The following is a 9,703-nucleotide window of genomic DNA, read 5'->3' on the forward strand; positions in this document are numbered from 1 at the left end:
GTATTTACAAAACTAATTAGAACCCTAAATCACATTTAAAGAACAGCAGATTAGCATAGGTTTTATAAGTAAATTATTATTATTTATCCTATAGATCACGTAAAGTCTTTAACATTAAATGAGACCACTTATACTAAAAATTTCTGTCAGAAAAAATTAAATCTAATGTTATACACTTCTCAAATTATTTATAATCTCTCTTCTTACAAGACTAAATAATATAATAGCCTACAAAATATATACATCCAAAACTTAAAAATCCGTTCTAGTGATTTTCTTGGTTCTGAATTTTTCCTAAATAGATCTAAGTGATCTATTTATTTCCAGTGCAGTGGGAGAAGAACTGGATGAGTGCAAGAACCTTTGGCTTGCTTCAGTTGAGCACGCCATGTGCCCATGAGCATTTGCCAGTTGAACGCCCTTTTCACGGCAAATGATTCCCGATGTGCGATGCCTGTACCATTGGGGGGATTCGGGGATCAGGAGGAGGTGGCTGAGATAGAGGAGCTGGCTGTTGCAACCTGCCCCAAACTCAAACCGAGCCCCTTGGCCCAAGGATGAGCCGATCTGAACTGGTTTCCCCTCCTGGTCATTGGCTTCTTCTTCTGCCGCTGCTGCTGCTGCTAGCTGAAGCGGCAGATTCACTTTTCGAGGGGGGTCTGAAGAGGGGATTCTCTAATTCTTGGCCTAGGTCCTTGGCCTCTCCCTATCGCTGTGTCTCGCTTCCGCACACAGCCTCTTCTTGGGGCTTGAAATGAAAACGAAAACCGAATGAAGGCAAGTTTGTTGCCTAAGTCATTTGTTTTGTGGGGTGGGGCGAAGAGAGTGTGAGTGTGTGTGTGCTGTGGTGGCTGACAGTCAATGAACTCTCGGCATGCGTGCCAAAAAAAGAAAGAACAACAACAAGAGCAACATATGAAAAAGAAGCTAAAGCCGAAGAAGAATAAATAGAATTGCTTTCATACACAAACTTAGTTGGAAGCTCATTTAAATTGCAAAGTAAAGCAGGCTGTTTCCAAGCCATATAAGCTATATATGGGGGGATTGAGATATAACTCATTTCGTATGCCATTTGGAATCAAGTCAGGAGGAGATTGACGGCTCTGTGGGAGCAGGTGGTCATCGACAGAACTTGGACAGCTGCAGCTGCTAATGACCTTGATATTGAAATTATCTTCGTGTGATTTCGAAACGTATTACAAATTCGCAATGAGTTTTGATTTCATTCTATCCGATCGGTTCGGTTCGGTTTCGTTGTGCTGTGTTCATTCATCTCGTTTCGATTTCGATTTCAATTTATTTGTTTATACAATATTTTATTGCTGCTGACTTGGATGTTGCTTTTATCGCCGCCTGTTGGAGCGTGTTAGCGTGCGATCAGTTGTCGAGTCATTTAAAGTCAAAGTCAAGGTTTTTCTGCCTTACGTCGCCAATTATCTGTCGCCATCTCGCTCCGTCGCTCGTCCAGCCTATAATTCGCTCTCTGTCCCTCGGCCGGCGTGTTTACCCCCATTTTGTTGTTTGTGCGATTTGTTTAAGCCCAAACTGGTTTTGTCTAATTATTTGTGTTGTGAGTGCTACATTGTTGTTTTTGCTGATGTGATTATTAAAATATATATATTTGTGTGTATGAAGACAGGAGAGAGGGGTAGCCTTTATATACGATTTTTCTAATGAAATGCCAGTCCCCATTATTCTGCCATCTCCCATTTGTGGCCAAGAAATTTTAGCTGCTTATGCCATTTTTCTAGCCTGTCTGTAATTAATCATCATACCTTTTTTTCATACGCTTTTTTGGGCTTTTTGCTGGAAACTTGTTCTCGCCCAGTGCGACGTACTATTATATAACCTTTCTATCGAAAATTTACGATTAGCATAAATTGTATGAGAAAGTCTTCGTCGTGGTCGTAAGAATAATAAGATGTTGCTGGCTGCTGTGTAACATCATGGTTAAAATTAAACGCTAGTCATAAATTATGGTCGCTGGGAGTGCGAGATTTAGTGGAGAAAAAGTTGAAAATCAGGAATAGAACTCAAGCAATTAAGATGTCAATAAAAAAGTTGAAATAAAGAAAAATTATCTAAGAATAAATTAAAGGAGAAGTTCTGAAAAAAAAGTTCTAACTGGAAATTAGAAATTAACTAAGCATCAATTTGAAAGAAATGATTTAATGAGAAGTGAATAAAATGATTTGTTATGCAATTTATGGGAAAAGAACAATAAGTGATTGTTCCTAGCACTAAAGATAACTTCTTATAATCCCGCCCAAAAATTTCCTGAAGCTTCTACAGCGACCGAACTCTTTCGAAGAAAGCTTTCTTTTCAGAACTTTCGGGAACTGCTTTTTCCAAGCCCACTACAACACCCATAAAAACCCTTCGCCAAATTGTATATAATAGCATGATCGTCAACTTGTCAACTGTATAATTGACTTAGGGCTATAAAAAGGCAGGTGGGAAAAATGGCCAAGTTCATAGGAGATAAATCACTTGGAAGTACTCACCATGTTCAGTGTTTAAATGCATATCCGTTCCGTGTTGTTGAGGTTGCTGCTAATGTTGCGGCTAAATTTAAATCCATTACGCAATAAATCCAATCCGAAGCCGAAAAGTGCTTGTTGGCTGTTTAAGTTTCAATTAAGATGGACACTTTGTTATTCTCAAACTTTTCGAATATATAGTTGGCAAACTATAATTCTGATACACAAATGCACTGGTTGGGGAATTGAACTAAGTGGCTTAGGTCTAGTGGAAATATATTTGCATATCTAAGGGCAGTCTTATGGATATGGATGTCACTTTTTGTCAATTTTTTAGATGCACACAAATCACGTTTGAAGATTAGAATTATAGCTTCTAGGTAGATATTTTTGTAATTTCAGAACTTTTAGCGGGTGGGTTTGTGGTGGTTTTAGTTTTGCAAAGTCTGGTGGATCAGTGGTCTTTTTGCTGTCTTGAAGCAAGTAGAAGCGAAACGCGTGCGTCTTACGAAATCATGTCTCGATCGTTTTGTTGCTTACGGGAAACTGAAACTACGGATGAGTCGCGGTGCGACTTCAATGTCGATGTCGTTAGAGGCTTCTGAAGGCAGCGGCAGCGACAGCGCAGCGACTGCGCAGACAGATAGACTTTTCAGCATTTCATTACACGGCCTTACGCACACACCAGCACGCCCAGCACTCTCTTCTTTCTCTTCAAACACACGGACGGGGGAACACGCACACACACCAACGCCCAGGTAGAGAGCAGCTCAGGTGTCTCAGGTTCTTGATCGCAGTGCCATTTACACTGATCAGATCTCACTGCTCTCTCAGCTCTCTCCCCGTCTCTTTCTCTTTCTCCCTATCGGCCTCTATCGCTCTCCCTGTCTCTCTCGCCGAGCGCAACAGGCCAGAACTTTCATTCAAGGTGAGCGCGCGGGCGCAGGTATCTCTTTGGCAGCACGAATACCAACGCAAGTACCGCCACTCTTTTTCGCACAAAATACACGGACACACTCGATTCTAAACTCGTCTAACACACAAAAATAAAAAAATTATGGGATTATAGGATTTTTGACGTCTTATGATATTATTGACCATAAAGACATTGATTTATGAAACCATTAGAAATTAGACCACAACTTTCGTTACCTAAGATCATAAAGCTCCAAGCTCGTCTAACTAACCAAAATTAAAATTAATTATATGATATTTATAATTCTCTATCTATAAACATTAAATTTGACATTCATATAAAATAACGCTATTTCTTGAGTCCAGAACTCATATATCGCACGTTTAAAACATTAACATTTAATTAAGAAAGTGAAAAATACAATGGCACTTTGGAATCCGGAAATTTTTCCAAGCTCTTAATACCCAAAAAATAAGTTTTCTTTTCAGTGCACCCTCAGGTTGGCCAGCGAGCGTAAATTGAGCATGCGAGCGTAAAATTACAACACCACTCTTCTAACAAGTTTAGAATCCGCGCAAGCCAAGCGCAACAAAAAGCCGTCCGCGGGCCACTTGTTCTCAATTCTCTTAACCCGTTTATAGGGGCTCTCTCTCTTGGCCAGAAGTTTGGCATGGCATGTAATTGGTTTGCTCATGATTTGTTTCTGTTTCAGTTTTATTTAAGTTTTTTTTGTTTGTGGGCTATCAAATTTCATTTGATGCTATACTTGCATCCGAACAATTGGCAAACAAGTGTCGCGCTCGCAAAAAGGGAAGTGACATGGCCAGAGAGAGCTTTTCGCATCACTTTACAAGGTTGTTTATCATTGTGATGGATTACTTAATTTGGATATTTAAATTTATGCAATACTTTTAAGGAATACTCCATGAAAGGGTAAAGCAACTCAGCTGTTGTTAAATTAAATTGGATCATTTGTAATGATTTGATTACATTTTTTTATAAAAGTTTAGTTAAGGTACAAAAATATTTAAATTTATATACGAAACCTTTAAAGTAATTTTAAAATTATTTTAAAAATATTAATAATAAGTTTATTATTTAAACAAAAAATATAAAAAAAGTATTCCTTTTTTATATTTTTTAAACGATTCAAATTCCATTTAAAGTTATGCTAAAAGTAAGAGTTAACCATTCAAAAGCTCCTTAACATCAACTGATTTCAGCTTAGAAGCACTAGTCAGTCCATGACTCAAACTCTTAACCATTAATGATCTAATCGAAGTCAATAAAATCGCGCTATAAATAATGTGTAAAGCACTTACCCGTCGACCACTATTTGACTAGATACAAACTTCCTATCCAACATGCCTAGCCGCAGTCGTAAAAGTTTGTGGGCCTACAAAGGAAATAAATAAATATTCATTGGGGAGAACATTCAACAACTAAATGGATATTGTCAAGTCATTATAGTATTCCAGAACAAAAGACTTTAACGAAAACTAATTGAAAAACGGGCATTTACATAAGTTAAGTGTAATTAACCACGGGGAGTAATCAATATTTTAAGACGGCCAAGCTCAACCTTGAACTTTACGCTCGATAGAAAGACAAAAGACGGAGGATTGTGCGAATCAAAAGGTAAATCCGCATCCGTTTGCGGCCAATGGGAAAAAGGCCTAGCTCATTAGTTTTGGACACACTCGGCTGCCACCGCCATCATTCTCCATAAATAACAATTGAAGCATTCAAAGTTGGCTTAGGAAAAAAGCGAAAGACTTTGTGCGGCAACTGGGATTATAACCTTTTTTGTCTGGCCATTAGAACTCTTTTGGCTGAAAGCAAAATCCCAACGCGATGGGGTCAATAAATTCTTAAACACCACACGAGCATGAACATAATTTTAGTAGTTAATACATCATCGTTCATTTGGCCCTGACCATGAAGGGAAAGAATTTTCAGGCGAGCTAGAAAAATAAAAGTGTTGTGGTTGGTTTGAATATCCAATAAATCATGGTCATCAAGAAGAGGAGGCTTTTTTGCATTTTTTTATAAGTACTTAGAAAAAAATCATTAGGAAAATATTAAAAAGATTATTATCCGTGTTATGGGCTTATATGAATTATTAATGTGGTGATTAAAAGCCAGTAATTTCTTTGTATTATGCTTTCAAGTTCAGCAATTTTAATGATTTTTATTTATGGGGTAGCTTCTTCTGCCTAATCGTGCACCATTAATTTTCGGCTGTCCAGAAAAGGAAAGAACTTTCAACTAAGCTCAATAAACAAAAGTGATTTTTTTTGTGGCATTTTAGCATAAAACTATTGCGTCTTAGGGAATGGAATCCCGATCGACAACAAATGCCGCCTATCCCATAATTGAAAGTAAAGAAAAAAAAGAGGAAGCATTCTCTTTTAAATAAATATGAATTCGTTTAGGCTAAAAGCAAAAGCCTCTGGCCAACAACAAGTGCGTTTTAGGCGGGACAAAAAAAAAGAATTTGGTTGTATTATTTAACACCCAAAAGGCACGCATACTCAGGGGGGGGGGGGGGAACCCACACAGAGTTAATGTGAGAGATATACGGGCATGCGTAGGCCCAAAAAGCCGGCATTTACAGCTGGCTCGCTGGCCCGGCTTCTTGGCCAACTCATCATCATCGTTTTGCCCGCTTTTGATGGCTCTTTCTGGCCGCTCCCGCTCTTCCCTCTCTTATTTTGGGCGCAACAATCATTTCTTTTCTTTTCTTTACATTTCATTTCGTTTTTTCGGTAAGCCAAGTTTATTTCAAGCTCACGCACACAGGCAGTTGGCCAGGTTCATTGACTTCTTACCAAAAAATAAAAAAACAAAAATTAAAAGGGGGGAAAGGAAGAACAATTTTTGTATCTTTCGGTTTCTGTTTCGGGCTCTGCCGCGTTTTTTGGTTCTTCTTCGTGGCCGCTTTGTGTTCTTGTTGTTTTCGTTTTTTATACATTTCGTTTTCATTGCTGGAGTTCATTGGCCACCAGTTTCAGCACCATCCAAGCCAAAGAAGCTGCCGGCCGCACTTCAATAAATAAGTGATGGCTGAAATGAAAAGGGCCAGGAAAGTTACCGCTGGAACATACGCATATATACATTTATGTATTCGTTATTTATTACATTGGTCTTTGGCTTTGATTTATTTTGGCAAGAGAAAGAAATTCTTCCACTTGCCTTTTTTCCCGGTTTTTGTTTTGCATATTTCGAGTTTGTCGCCTGAGTCTTTTGTTTTTCGGGCGCTGTGATTGATTACCGGGATTAAGGCATAATAATTCGTAAATTATTTTGCATGACACAACATCAAAAACTAGTTAATTTATTGTATTCGATTTGCACGCAATGGCGGTGCAGAAATGGTGGTAAAAAAGCCCGAGGTATTAAAGAATAATTGGACAGTGAACTGCGGTTGCGCAACTCAATTTGATTTGCATTTCAAGACGCGGGGCTTTTTTTGTTGGTCATTAATTCCTTCTAATTGTTGGCAATTATGTTTTAGCCAGGGTGGAAATAATGAAGGTCATTGGCTGTCAATTATTTTTGATTCCTTATTTAATCAGGAAAGCTAAGAATAGAAAATATTAGTGTATTGCCATTGAACCAATCCCTAAATGAATGGATTCGATGTATTTCTAAGTTAGGGTCTATGAAAATAAACCAGCAATCAATCAGAAGTCCCTCAAGGATTCAAACCCCTAATCAATCTTAACCCAAATCTCCTAAAGACTTCTGATTGTTTGTTTGTTCTGTGTTGGGTCGGTTTGTTTGCGTGGTCACTCAGCAAATTAAGGAGTTCGCCACAGTTTGCCACTTGTTGTCAGCTGCTAACAGCAACAACAATCTCAGATCTTGCCATCAATTACGGCTCCAGTGGCAAAAAAATCAGGGAACGAAAATAACTGTTATTGTAAATTTTTCATACAAAAAAATCACGCACTTAGAAGGGTCCTAAAAATTTTTTAAATACGCCACAATTTTTATTAGCCATTGTAGTTTACAAATCCGTAATGATTTTTATTTTTTGATTTTTATAATAAAACTCAAAAAATAACTGTTATTTTTTGATTTTTATGAATAACAGTTATTCCTTTGACATTTTTGAAAAAATGAAATATTTAAAAAAATCATGATACCCGTGCTTTTTATAACTTACTAAAAATTTGTTAAAAAAGGCAACCGCGCATATTTTATACCTATATTTTTTTTAAAATTTTGTTTACCCACAAAATCGCCATAAATCAAGTTTGAGTTTTATTTTTGATCACGACGAATAACTGTTATTTGTCAACTTTTATTATAAAACTCAAAAAATAACAGTTATTCTTTGAGTTTTACTTTACAAATCAGAAAATAACTGTTAAAGTGTGATTTTTAAAATAAAACTTATAACAGTTACGTTCCCTGAAAAAAATCTATTTTTTGGCCTTCCCAGTGGGTAAGTAGTTCAACTGCTTCTGGTAATGTTGCAGCTGCTGCTGTTGCCATTTCTACCAGCTATTCCTATTGCTGTTGCTGCTGTGAGAACTTGACTCTGGGCCCACGCCAATAGAACACCAGAATACGCCAACTGAAGCTCGCCTATTTAACTGTTCGTCAGACTCTACAGCCAAATGGTGGCCAACAAGTGCACTGGGAAAAATTACTACTTGAACTTTTGGTATTAAAAATTTATAAGAACGTTTAGGATACCCTGGAGCTTTTTTTTAGCTCCAAAATATTTACATTTTTCGATCTTTATTTTAGAAGCATAGTATGATTAAATTTAAATCTCTAAATCCTTTGCTGATTTTTGTATATTTTGGAAAGAATATTTGCCTTTACATTCTTCGGTTGGAATAAAATAAATTATGATTTTTTTTTATTTTTATAGAACACACTCCTTTAAATTACATTGAATTAAATCAAGATCTGTGCCCCTTTTCTCCAAGTGTAAGGGGCGCGAAAGGTGTTAAACACACGCGCAAATTTTGCGGTAAAAGCTCTCACCACACACACAGATGGAAATGGAGATAGAATTAGAGATGGAGAGACGTAGACTCATTGATAGCCCGCCACTTGGCGGAGTCTCAGCTCAGCTCAAGTCTTCGGCTTCGGTCTTCAGACTCCAGTCTTGAGCTGTTGTTGTTATCTATGTGCCAAACCTGATTTACTTCATGATTATGTTTGAAAAATTAGGTTAGGAGCAATGAACTTGCCATTCGTCAGAGGCTGGAATGGCAACAGAATCGCGACCGAAGACTGGAGACTGGAGACGGGAGGATCTGGAGAATCGGTGGGGCGGAGAAAGACGGGAAGACAAAGTGAATGCTTTTCTCTGTTTGCCTGTCAGTCTGCGTTCGCCTGTCCGTCTGTTTGTCTTAGTAATAGACACCTGTACAGGTCAAATTGGTCGGCTGTCTAAGAACCATTCCGCTGGACGGACTCGGTTGGACTTTGATTGGTCTGCCGGTGAATGCCTGTGCCCAGGATGGAAAGGCTGCTCCGGTAGAAGTGGAGGTGAATTACTATTTGAACTTAGCCGAAGCTGCCATTTCATATGGTCCCGTATTAAGTTCAACAGCAAAGTGGACGGAAAATGGGAATCTAAAAGGTTCTTTAAATTTCCATTAAAATATATCTATTTATTGGGATAGAAATAGCTTATACACTAAGGTGAATTAACAAAAATTATTTAAAATATATAACATTAAATTGACATTAGTTTGTACTAAGATTAAGTCTGTTTTTATTCTATTACATTTTATACTATAGAGGAGTGCCAAGAAAATACCTTAGCAACCCCGACAATTTTATTTCCAATTTAAGGCACTAAATTACTTTAAGGCCCAACTATTTTAGAGCCGTTAATTTGGTACCTTTATTGCGAATTAAAGAAGATTGGAAAATTCCTGTCCATTAACACTAAGGCTGATTAAATCGAAACCGCAATTACGAACGCCAATAAATGACTTGAACTTCGGCCAAAAAAGAGGAAGAAGAAAAGTATCTCAAGGTGCGCATTGCCATCCGAAGACTGTGAGAATCAATAAGCGATCCGCCGATCTGCCGAACCCAACGCGGTGCAGGAATTCACTCTTTTTCCGCAACGAAATGAAAAATGTGTGCTAAGCCAATGACCGACAGAAGCGGTACGCCAGCAGCAGCAGCAGCAGCGGCAGCAAAGACAACAACTACAACAACTGAGCCAACAACAACAGTGCAAACAGAGCGCACACAATGGCAAAACTAACTGTTAACACGAATACGTGTGTACGGCATATTCGCAAATCGCGAAGAGGTGAAAGAGACT

This window comes from Drosophila takahashii, chromosome 3L (assembly GCF_030179915.1).
Source record: "Drosophila takahashii strain IR98-3 E-12201 chromosome 3L, DtakHiC1v2, whole genome shotgun sequence".
In the NCBI taxonomy this organism is placed as follows: Eukaryota; Metazoa; Arthropoda; class Insecta; order Diptera; family Drosophilidae; genus Drosophila; species Drosophila takahashii.